Genomic DNA, 12874 nt, shown 5'->3' on the forward strand with positions numbered 1-12874 from the left:
AAATGGAAGAAATGCAAGATCACAGTCAATCACCCTCACTCTGGAGCTCCATGCAAGATTTCACCTGGTGGGGTAAGAATGATTCTGAGAAAGGTGAGGTCAGTCCAGAATTACACGGGAGGAGCTTGTCAATGATCTCAAGGGAGCTGGGAGCAGAGACGGGCCTGTACATGAGCCTTCTTGAGCAAAGGGACTTTGCAGGCACTGCAGGATCTCAATCCATTACGGCGAAGTGTGTTACTAATGGTTTTCTTGGTGACTGTGCTCCCAGCTCCCTTGAGATCATTGACAAGCTCCTCCCGTGTAATTCTGGACTGACCTCACCTTTCTCAGAATCATTCTTACCCCACCAGGTGAGATCTTGCATGGAGATCCAGAGTGAGGGTGATTGACTGTGATCTTGCATTTCTTCCATTTTCGAATTATCGCACCAACAGTGGTCGCTTCTTGCTGATGGTCTTGTAGCCAAGGACGGATTAAGGATAGTCTAGGCCCCTGGGCAAAGAGTTGACAAGCATGACAGCTTGTCACATACTAGGAATCTATTATTACATTACAAGTGTCATAGAAACCCACAGTGTTAGACCAGACCAGCTATTATGACAACTCATGACAGCATGACATCTGGTATAATAGGTTTGTAACATTTATGGAGAGTTTGGGTTCTTCAAAAATTCTTTTTTGTACAAAGATTGCATACAGGCTATTGATAGAACATTGATGTTAGCATGTACATTTGATCCTTGCTAAACTAATCCTTTAATGCCACACAGCCAGCACTACATAAACACTCCATTTGTCACATTTGCAGCTACAAGGCAACCCCACAGCCAGGGCCACAGTCCAGCGTGAGCAGCTGCTGTGACTCTAGCTCTGGAGCTTAGTTAAGTGAACCACAAGGGACCTGGACTATGTGCTCCTACAGTGAGCATAAGATGAACAAATCAATGCCATGAATGCCACGTGTGGGTCTGACTTCCTTTACATTTTCAACTGACAATCACCTCGCCAGTATGCTCTGGATCATTACATTGTTATAACATAGTCGCTGCTCCGGGCCAAGCCTGCAGTCAGATCAATGAGAAGAGAGAACAGCTGCAGGTCTAAAAAGTTCACTCTAATCTGTACAGCACAGAGAGTCTCATTTATCTGATGAACTGCTGAATAATTCACAAGTAACAATAAGCAATCATGCAATGATGTATTACTTTGCCGACTGCAGTTAGTCTCAAAATTTGTTTGAGCTAAGATAGCACTATGTGTATTGCAGGTACTGAATATATAGTTTTTACCTTAAATGAAGGCTATTACATTAGCACAATTTACAATACATGCTTACATTTCAGCCTGTAAGCAAAAAAGACGTTGACATAGCTCAGTAAATACATTCACAGTATAGTCAGAAAAACTCATTTATTGATACAGTACATCTAAAGCCTTTTTATATATGATCCTTAGATTCTGCCTGGGTGGCACCATACTGATACAAATCACGAGAGTTATACATATTGTAAGGACTGGAGTATCATTAGCCTAAAAATCTAAACCATTATACTAAGTAACGAATATCCCACAGGTTAAAAATAATGATTGGCTAATGACAAAGTGTGCTTAAGTCAAGTCAAATTTATTTGTATAACGCTTTTTACAGTGGACATTGTCTTAAAGCAACTTTACAGAATCCAGGACCAACAGACCAAGCCGAGGGCGACAGTGGCAAGAAAAAACTGGAGGATACTTTAAATATATAGGATTTACACAAATCATACAAACACAATATTAAATTGAACTGAACGTTATAACTAGCAAATTAGAGTTCTTCATTGTTCAGTCCAGTCTGTGATAAAATCCGTTGTAAGTTCTGGACATTTTTGGTGCAAACACACCAGGGTCCCATCCCATCTAGCAGGAGCAGCATTGTTGGCACTGCAGTCTCGACTTGCAGTCTTTAACCTCGAGAGGGTAAACAGGTTTTCGTCAGAACCACCTCGGGGTTAAAATGTGAAATTTTACATTAAGAGTAAAATGTCAGTTTTGCAGAGAGTAGCGTTAGGCTCTGGCACCCCTAATTATGACAGCATAAGTAAAAGGGAGAGCTAGCAGGTAAAAAGGTCATGAAGGCTTTCATAGGACATCAGCGCCCACCTCCCCCACCGTCATCAAACCTAAGTGATCGGACAAGAGAGACAGAACAACAGCAACCCAACATCCCTGATCACCATACTTTCTATGTCCAAGAACCCCAAGCTCTGCACCTTTGTCTATATTTTGGGTGGGCAGCTCCGGTCCTAGAGGTGAGAAGCCAGATGCAGCCAAAAGCCAACACGCAGCGCCAGTAAATCTGACAAACATGAGCGCACCAGACTGCCCAGACCCCAGACGTCCAGGACCGTAGCCACACACCCCTAGTTTGAAAAGACTAATCAAAAGCCTGAGTAAATAAATATGTTTTCAATCTAGACATGAACATTGAGGCTGTGTCCGAATCCCAGACAAGGTTCATTAGTTCACAAGGTTATATTGCTTAAGACACTACTAACCACTTTTTAATTTTATTTTTTTAAATGTGTTGATCTTTACTGTATTAATCTTATAACAGACACATGCAGAGACACATTAAATGTTATATGCATTGACTTTCTGTGTCACATTGAATCTAACACTGGCATGTAAGACTTCCTCTAAAACAGATTTGTTTAAAAATGAAGCACAGAAGTCAAAAAAAGTACAAGATACTAATGTAACGTAACGTCTAATGATCTGCTGATCTGCTTTATACAGATTACTGACTTTACAAAATATGTTACTAAATATACTACATTACTAGTACAGTGGTACTTTGAAACTCAACGTCAATTGGTTCTGTTAGTGGCTTCAAGTTTTAAAGACGTTGAGTTTTAAGGTATTTTTTTCCCACGTGGATGTATGGGGGAAGCCTGTTAATGTGTTCCATGGTCTTGTGGAACTGCATTTATTATTATATAATAGTGGGGTTGTTTTTGACACTTATACACTGAAAAAAAAAACAAATATAACATAAAAACACTAAAATACAATTGAAAACAGTTAAAATCAATAAGAAATAAAATTTGCACTTTACCTTTACTTCTTTATTGTTTTCTTATGCGTCTTAATTAGTGGAGAGAACTTATAATCAGTAATAATTAAGAGAGGTTTAGTGTTTCTATGTTGTTCTTTTAATACATTAAGTTACATTTTCCCTTAACGATAAGCATTTTAGACTCTCGGAAAAGCTAATTCTTCTAATTTCTCAGAACCCCGAGCTGTAACACAAGTTTAAAAGTGAAATAGGAAAAACACAGCTGAACACAGAAACGTGGAGTTTTCAGAGTGAATTTGACAGTTATTAGTCATTAGTCTCATGTTTGCATGACGTTTTACGGCACTGCTCAAGCCTAGCACTGAACAAAGCAGCAGTCGCATACACGTTGAGTATAAGGGAAAAGTTGATTATAAGGGAACACATTTCTCGACGAAGGGCGTTGAGTTCCAAAGATTTTGAGTTTAGGGGACGTTGAGTTACAAGTTACCACTGTATTACTAAAAAATATATTACTAAAGACATACAATAAATGATGAAACAAAAACATGTTTAAGTAAGTAAATAATTACTGTATAACAAGGTATTAAGATGCCATGCCACTAATATGTTTTAATACTTTTATACCAACAAATGAATAAAATGCTGTTTTTTTTAATTAACACACTTAGCTAAGTAATGTCACTGTCTGTCTGTCTGTCTTGTTTGTGTTTTTGCTTGCTCATCTTTGTCTGGTATGTTTTGAATTTGAATTTGACTCTGATTTGGTTTGTTCTATCATGTTTACTCTTGTTTACACCTTTTTACTCCTGTTTACACCTGTTTACTCCTGTTTGTGCTTGTTTGCTTCTATTTGCCCCTGTTTGTTTGTGTTTGTCAGGTTTGTCTCTTGTCCATGTTTTTTGATAGTCCATGCTTCTTATTTAACTCATGTTTAGTTCATATTTAGTTTTGTTCATGTATGTTTGCTTAGCTTAGGATCTAGTATAGTTTACTCCAGTTTCATGTGTGTTTAGTTTAGATTTAGCATTTAGCTTAGTTCATGTCTGTTTAGCTTAGCAATTAGCATTTAGTTTAGCATTTAGCATAAGTCTTGTTTGTTTGTCTTGTCTATACTTGTCTTGTGTATTTTGGTTATTATTAAATATTAGTTCAAACGTCTCTGCGTGTGTCCGCCCTCTTGTCTTTGTCCTAGCCCATATCATTACAAGTAATTAAAAAAAAGTTGACTAGAAGAATTTCACTTGTTCTTAGAAAAAGCCTAATTTAATGCTTAACATAAAATAAATATTTATTCCTTATTCATCTTCTCCAGTATCATCTTGGTGAAGGCTGTGGTTGGTTTAGAACCTGTCCCAAAACACTAAGCACAAGGCTGGAATATACCCTGGACAGGACTGTCAAAGTCTTACCTTTTCCCTCACTCACTCACTCACTCACTCACTCATTCACTCACTCAGTTTCTACTCGTCAAATCTGAGAGGAATTAAGAATACCTGGGAGAAACCATGTAAACATAGGAAGAACATACCATGTGCCACACAGACAGTAGCTCGAGACAGAATTGATTTGGGTTACCGGAGATGTACATCACCAGCACTACCAGCTGAGTCACTGTGCTTCCCCATCATGTTGCACTAAAAAGCTCTTACAGAACAAGTTTCAGTTAATCCTGATTTTAAAAAGCCTTCTCCTGACTCCTCAAATTGTCTAAGTGCATTTAAAGAATAGAAACATCATTAATGATGGAAAACTGATCGATTTCCCTCTTAAAGTTTGAAGGATGTAGGATCGAGGAATTGAGATGTCAATTAGAGTACGGACAAGCACCCACAATGTTATTACCAACTCAAACCAATTGCTGTCCAATAAATCAGACTTTATGTCTCTTAATATCCAGAGTGAGTTTGATATCAAATGGTGGTATTACCCTCTCCAAAGTCTCTTTCACACTAAAGAGTATTGCGTGTGTTCTGTCAACCTTGTCTTCGATTTTTTCTTACTTGAAAGCAGGTCACATTCCAGGATTACCCTGAAGGATTTTAATTGGCTTGACCTAGCTAGCGCACAGAACATTGACAGGAAAGTCTGGTGTCACCATCACACCAGTAGTTTAATGTGTGGGAAAGAGCAAATAATATAACAAGGAAGACCTTCTGTTTTGCAGTAGATATCTTTGAAGACCCAAAGAGCATGAGAGAGCTGTGCTATATGCTGGAAATACCAATAGTGTTGGTGTTTTAAGTTGTAAGGGACCCTGACTATGCTAGACTTGAGTGCCACTAATTTTAGACAAAAGCAAACCTGCTTAGTAGATACGCATTTCTGTAAACTGGGTTTAATTAAAGAGGTTGGAAGTCCTACTTTGTTCAAATGTGTTAGGATCAGCCATAACATTAAAACCACCTCCTTGTTTCTACACTCACTGTCCATTTTATCAGCTCCACTTACCATATAGAAGCACTTTGTATTTCTACAACTACTGACTGTAGTCCATCTATTTCTCTACATGCTTTTTTTTTTTAACCTGATTTCACCCTGTTCTTCAATGGTCAGGCCCCCCACAGGACCACTACAGAGCAGGTATTATTTAGGTGGTGGATCATTCTCAGCACTGCAGTGACACTGACATGGTGGTGGTGTGTTAGTGTGTGTTGTGCTGGTATGAGTGGATCAGACACAGCAGCGCTGCTGGAGTTTTTAAATACAGTGTACACTCACTGTCCACTCTATTAGACACTCCTACCTAGTTGGTCCACCTTGTAGATGTAAAGTCAGAGACGATCACTCATCTATTGCTGCTGTTTGGGTTGGTCATCTTCTAGACCTTCTTTAGAGGTCACAGGACGCTGCCCACAGGGTGCTGTTGGCTGGGTATATTTTTGGTTGGTGGACCATTCTCAGTCCAGCAGTGCCAGTGAGGTGTTTAAAAACTCCAGCAGCATTGCTGTGTCTTATCCACTCATACCAGCACAACACACACTAACACACGACCACCATGTCAGTGTCACTGCAGTGCTGAGAATGACCCACCACCCAAATAACTATACTATACTATAAATATACTCTGTAGTGGTCCTGGGAGAGTCCTGACAATTAAAGAACAGCATGATAGGGGGCTAACAAAGCATGTAGAGAAACAGATGGACTACAGTCAGTAATTGTAGAACTACAAAGTGCTTCTATATGGTAAGTGGAGCTGATAAAATGGACAGTGAGTGTACAAACAAGGAGGTGGTTTAAATGTTATGGTTGATCAGTGTATATATTGGAAGATCAACATTGGTATTAGGCAATTAAAAAAAAAAAATACAATGGGTGGCAAATGACTAAAACAAATAGTGTTTTAAATTTAATTTACTACAATGATGAGAAGGGAGTGGAATCAATCAATTAATTATTATTATTATCAGCCTACTGCCATAAACCATAAAGAAATGTGGCAGCACATTTGGCTGGCATTTTATTATACCTTTATCTTTACAGCCTTCATATCACAAGGGCTTAAAAAACATAAACTTTTTAGGTAATAAAATGTAGTTAATGTGCACACAAACAACAACAAAAAATGGTACTTTATTTATTTTTATTTAAGTGCTTCATCCTGGTCAGTGTTGCGGTCCTGCACAGGGTGCCAATCTATCTCACAATTATGCACACTCACACACACACATAATCACGTACATATAAGAGCCATTAAGAGTAGCCAGTTTACCTTCTGCCAAACATTTGTCAGAAAATGACAGAAATTGTTTGGTTAATTAAAATAAAGCTAAACTTTGACAACACTGATTCACATTGTGATTTAGAAAAGGGCATAAGAATGTCATGTCATGTATTGGGTGTCAGTGCATCAGCATTTCATCAGTATTGTCATTAGAGGAGCTCTGTTGCACAAGCAGTGAGGCAGAAACATTTTGTTTGACTTTGTCACTGAGAAGGTCAGACGGTAAGGCTGTGAATAGCAGGTATGCACTTTTAAATACAATTCGCATGCTGATCTAGGGTCAGTTGTTTACTTTACGTATCCATTACATTAAAGTTGTTTCTGGATTTTTTAGGGCTTAGGTGGTGTGGTCCTAGGGGTGAGTCAGCTTAACTACTCAAAGAATTAGTGGTTTGTTTCGTTTTGAAATATGTGTAATGATTTCTGTTAATCTCAATAAAAGAAACCAATCAAGAATCAACCAATCATGTTTCTAGCCATTAAAATAAAGTGAGTGGTCTCAGTTCCACCATGATATGAAGAAATTACATAATAATAGTATACAAAAATGAGGATTCCAACTTGCCCTCATTAAAATCCTCTTTTAAACAGATTTTAACTTATTAATTAACGTTTCAAATGGAAGGTTTTTATGTGCTTTCAAATTGCTAACCATGGACTGCCTGCACATATTTAGACTGCGACACAACCCTTCCGAATGTTCTCATTTACCATTGATCAGCCATTTCCTGCCTTGCACATGTGCACCTTTAAAACTCCCATAAGGTTTCAAATAAAAGAAAGAGGAGAGACAGGGGTGAAAAGGTTTCCCATTACCTCGTCTCTGCGCTTTATAAAAAGTCATTCAGCCAGTAAGCAGTACAAGGGCAGGAGAAAGATCCAGGCTACACTGTGGACTGGTGGGGGTGTTTGTGTTGTGTTGTAGGGTATAAGGCGAATACTTTGCTGGGGTCTTTGCTGGAACACAAACTGGCCAGTAAATCAATCAATGCTTGGGCTGGATGCATCCATTACCTTCAGCCGGCCATGCGCTCAAATTAAAACATCCACCAGGGGAAAGACTCTGAGCTTGTGGCTGCACAGAAATAAACCTGTCAGACAGTACACCTTAATGAGCTCATTTTTTTCTTTAAAAGACAGGAGTAAGGGACATGAAGTCTTTTTTCGGGAAGCGTTCTATACTTAGCCAGTATGTACAGTATACGGTGTATGCATACAGGCTCTTAATATGCAGCAATTCTGGAAAAGTGTGTGCTATGATTTTTGAGAGAATTCTTTGTATTTGTACAATAAAAAAATGGCAGTTAAATGACACTTTGTGTAAAATATTGCGACAGGCTCTCCACAGTCTGATCTCATTCATCTGACATCAGCTATGAACATTCAGGGGAGCAACAATCTGACACAGCAGCTTTCTTAACTTGTTTTGAAAGGGTCATGACTTTAATTTGAAGCATTTTAGATACACCAACATTGTATATTACTTAAATATAGCCAAGTACTCTTGACTCTGGTTACTTCCCATAGAGTGTTTGGCAGGTACATACAGCATGAACAGCTGAGCATGGTTATGTCAGTATTTTCAAAATCTCAGCACTAGTTGGCTATCCCTTTATTTTTAAATTGACTGCATGTCTGTTTTTTAACGCATTTTCTCCCTTTTTCTCCCGATTTTTAGCGCATCCACTTTTTACCCAATTGTGTTACGCTTCTTCTCCACTGGAGCTGACCCCCGCCCCGATTTAGGAGAGCGAGACTGTCACACGCGACACGTGTGCAGCAGCCAACTGCATTTTTTCACCTGCACGAGGCAAGTTCACAGAGAGCCACACCCTGATCGCATTATTCCTCGATATGTGCAGACGCCATCAACTAGCCAGCAGAGGTTGTAATTCGCTCAGTTATGAGGAGTCCCTATCCAGCTTATCCTACCTTATGATGAACAACAAGCTGATCGTTGTTCATGTAGCCTCCCAGCCCAGCCGGATGGCAGAGCTGAGATTTGAACCAATGAGTTTGAAATGTCAGCTCTGGTGTGCTAGTGTGCGGTTCCACATATGCACAGAATAAATGGAACCGCTGCGCCTCCTGAGCGGCTCAAATGACTGCATGTATGTTGACAGATTAACTTTTTGTTTAATGTATTCTATTAAATATTCGGATAATACAAAAATGTATATACACTTATTTATGGAAATCCGTTCATACTTAACAATCAAGGGCGCCAATAATGTTCATTACAACTTTTTGTAAATGTCGAGCAGGATCAGAAAAAGGCTGAAAATTAGGGTTACAAACAATCTAAATAAACACATTTGTCTATTTTATAAATAGAAAAAATCTGTATATTAAGAAATGTACCTGGTCCGGCTGTATGCATGCAAGCTAAGAGCACACACTGGGTCTGTTCGAAAACCTAGTGAGCTTTCTACATAGATGCATTTTACATCATCCTGGCGCTCCAGAGAAGAAGGCTGTTCAGCCTTAAAATGCTGCCTAGTAAGGTGCCTTAAATTTGAACGGTATTTTGACTGAATAATGAGGGAGCATCCGATGCTTTCTTAGTGCTGAAGGCAATCCCAGCATTCAGTGCGGCACAATTTTTCTCACAAAAAATTACAAATATGACGGACGAATACAAAGCAACAAACGTAGTTATTTTTAAATGTAAATAAATTATAAATTATTTTTAATTTGTATAAAGGTGTACAAGTAACATTTATTTGCAAATTCAGGCTTGTCAGTGACAATTTAACCGTTTTCGGTACACGGAGGGAGATGTTAGTTGACATGCTAGCATGTTGTGCCACCTCATCCCATTGGTTTGAATGGCATGAGGCTAACTGTGTTAGCTTAGTAAGCAAGAACTAATCTAATAGCTGTCTAAGTAGTGTGTCTGAATAACCTTATAAGTCGATGACTTATTAGAATTCTCTTTACTTAGGCAGTTGCCTATGTAGGCAGTAAGACAGCAAGGTAGCTCACTAGGTTTTCGAACAGACCCACTGAGTAGAGGCAGGAAAATGTACGATCTTGACAGAGCAGAATTGCTGAGCTCTGCACCCACACAGACAATCTCAGAGTTCGAGGTACTAAAACATACCTTGTTGCATTTGCTGGTACCTTCAAGGTGACATCTTTCAAACATTTAGGATATATATTTTTATCTAAATGTGCATAGTGTTCTGTAACTTAAATGACATATGTACTTTGCCAAGTAAAAATATACAAGGGTTGTAAAGATGTTCCTGTAAAAGTTCCAACCCAGTGACAAGATAAGATAAATTTTTCTTTGAGTGCACAGGGAGAGTGAATTTGTCATGTAGAGATTCTTTTCTTGCAGACACTGGAATACTGTTGTCGAAGCAGCACTTTTGTGACTGTAGGAGAGAGTAGTAAATAATGTATCACTTTTGTTGGACGAAAGCCTTCTTTCTCCACTATGGTCTGTGCTTTACTGTAACTGACACTTCCCTTGGCATTCTCTGGGTATTTGAAACTCTTTGCAGCACTAGAATTATTTGTCTCAAGCATTTTAGAAAAGTTACAAGTTGGACAGAGCTTATAATTAATGTGCATGCTTACAATATGCACATATGCATGGAATAAATGGAATAAACATAATTAATGTGATATGTAAATCAGAGTTGGAAACTCAGGTATGCCATGATTCTTGTATTTCTTGATTTTTAGGTACTATGTTTTTTTTCCAACCTTCTAAAAATATGCTGGAAACTGAATTCATTTGTTTATTCATTTATCCTAGTCAGGATTTGTGAGTCCATTGCATTCATTCCACTCATTCCCACCTAAACGTAATTTAGAGTACCCAGATGTGGAAGAAAACTGGAGTATCTCAAGAATACATGGATAGGCCACACAGATTATACAGTATATTGTCCTTATACAGTCTTTACTTACATTATCTGTACATTACTGTATATTGCCATCTGTATGTTACCATATATTGTGTACCTCTGCTTATATGTACACACATACAATGGTCACTGAATACTGTACATACATACATGCACACGTCCATACATTTTCTATATATTGCCTGTATTTGTATAGTTTGTATATTTTGTTTTTAATGTTTAATTTTTCTTGTGCATTGTCTGCAACTTGTACATTGCTTGTATACTGTATTTATACTAGAGAGATACCATCAGCCGGAACCAAATTCCTTGTGTGTATCCACATACTTGACCAAAAAATCTGATTCTGATTTTAATTCTAGATATATTATTTACACTATTTTTATCTGTATTTACTTGGTGCTGGCGCTGCTGAAACACTCAAATTTCCTCTTATCTCATTTATGATATTATTCTATCATAGACAATAATAATGATCAGGAATTAAAGCTGACTCACTAAAACTGTGCAACACTATATGCTGTTTCCCTCTGCTGTAATAGGTCAATTGGTTAAATTGCCTGTGCAAGAGTAGATTTGGGCAAGAGTTGGTGTGTACTGCCCTTCAAGGCACTGGTGCCAGGATATATCCCACGTTTCACAGTGTTTAAGGGAAAACCTTCTTAGCCACAATAACCCTAATCACGATAAAAGGTTGCTAAAGATTGCTAAAAATTCTGCAAACGTCTAGTTGAAATATGATAATGCAGGTTTGGGCAACTCACCAGAAACAAAGGAATAATATCTTTATTACATCATGAGTCAGCATTGTGAAACTGCAAAGTACCCGTCTCTACAATTAGATTATGCCACTTTCTTTGCAGATCAAGGTTCAGCAAAGATAACTGAGAAATTTCCCAAGCAGACATATCAATTCCGTTTGTGTTTTGTAAACTTACCACCATTGAATCTTGATTGACACTAAATATCTGCAACTTGAGATGGAAGTAGGTGGAAATAAGGCAACTGCATGTAGTTCATTTATTAATTCTTTAGACGCAAGGCTGTATTTAAGTCTTGTGCATCAAATGTAATTGGTTTAGTTAGGGTGACCATATCTTGGTTTTCAAAAAAGAGGACACTTGGCAGGATGGCAGACAAACACCTGCACTGGGTGGAAGGTTTGGTTTTAAGTGGGGTGGTTGGATTGGCAAAGTAATTCAATGTAATTGGTGGCACAATGTCTATGTGTATAGTATAGGGGTTTAAATATTTGACAAATGCATCAATAACCATGCAATAATGTTACTGAACTTATTACTTTTAATTCAGCATTTGGCACTAAACAATAACAACAAATAAAATAGTTTGTCAGTAGATCTATTTTTTCTGTAAATTAGTCTCTGAATTTTCATTTGCGGTTGTGTATTTTTTAAAAGAAGAGCGAGAAGCCAGAACCTAAAGAGAAAGGTGAAATCAGTGCAAAAGCACGCAAAGAATAGCTCACGCAGACTACAAAAGCTGAATCCTGGACATTTTTGGTGACTTAGAAATCCAGGCTAGATGCATTTTTTAAGTAAAAACAAGAGAACATGTCCAGGAAAAAGAGGACATACGGTCACCCTAGTTTACTGGGTGGCAAAGCGATAAAGCAGGTATTGTCGGTACCACACAGCATCTTGGTTCTGGGGGCCTGGGTTCATTTGAATGTCTGGTTACTGTCTGTGAGGAGTACGTCATGTTCATACCATGTTTGTGTGGGTTATGTCCAGACACCTTTCAAAGCACATAAAAAGTGAACTGGCTATTTTAAACCACAGTTAGATATAAGTTATATATGAGTGAGTCAGTAAGTGAGTCAATAAGTATGTGTGGCCCTCGAAGAATTTGTAATTCTTGAGGATAACGGCCAGTGTTTCCAGCCCTGTTCAGGATGAAACAGTCATTAAAAAATGAAAGGATTAATTGACATATATTAATTACAGTTATATTACAAACAGGTTTTCTCTGACCACAAATCATGCCAGTTGCTCTCAGAGCTTTATCTCGACTGTTTCACCTTGATCCAACCTGGATCCAATGTGTCCCTGATCATGATGTGAATTTGTACACGAATAACAAATCTTGTCTACTGAAAACACATGTAAATAGTGGTAAAATAAATCAAAGTGGCTCAATGAGCAAAAGGAAGAAGTCAAGTGCCATTCACCAGATTTAAAAATTGTTGAA

The sequence above is a fragment of the Trichomycterus rosablanca genome, chromosome 2 (genome assembly GCF_030014385.1).
Source record: "Trichomycterus rosablanca isolate fTriRos1 chromosome 2, fTriRos1.hap1, whole genome shotgun sequence".
Classification (NCBI taxonomy): domain Eukaryota; kingdom Metazoa; phylum Chordata; class Actinopteri; order Siluriformes; family Trichomycteridae; genus Trichomycterus; species Trichomycterus rosablanca.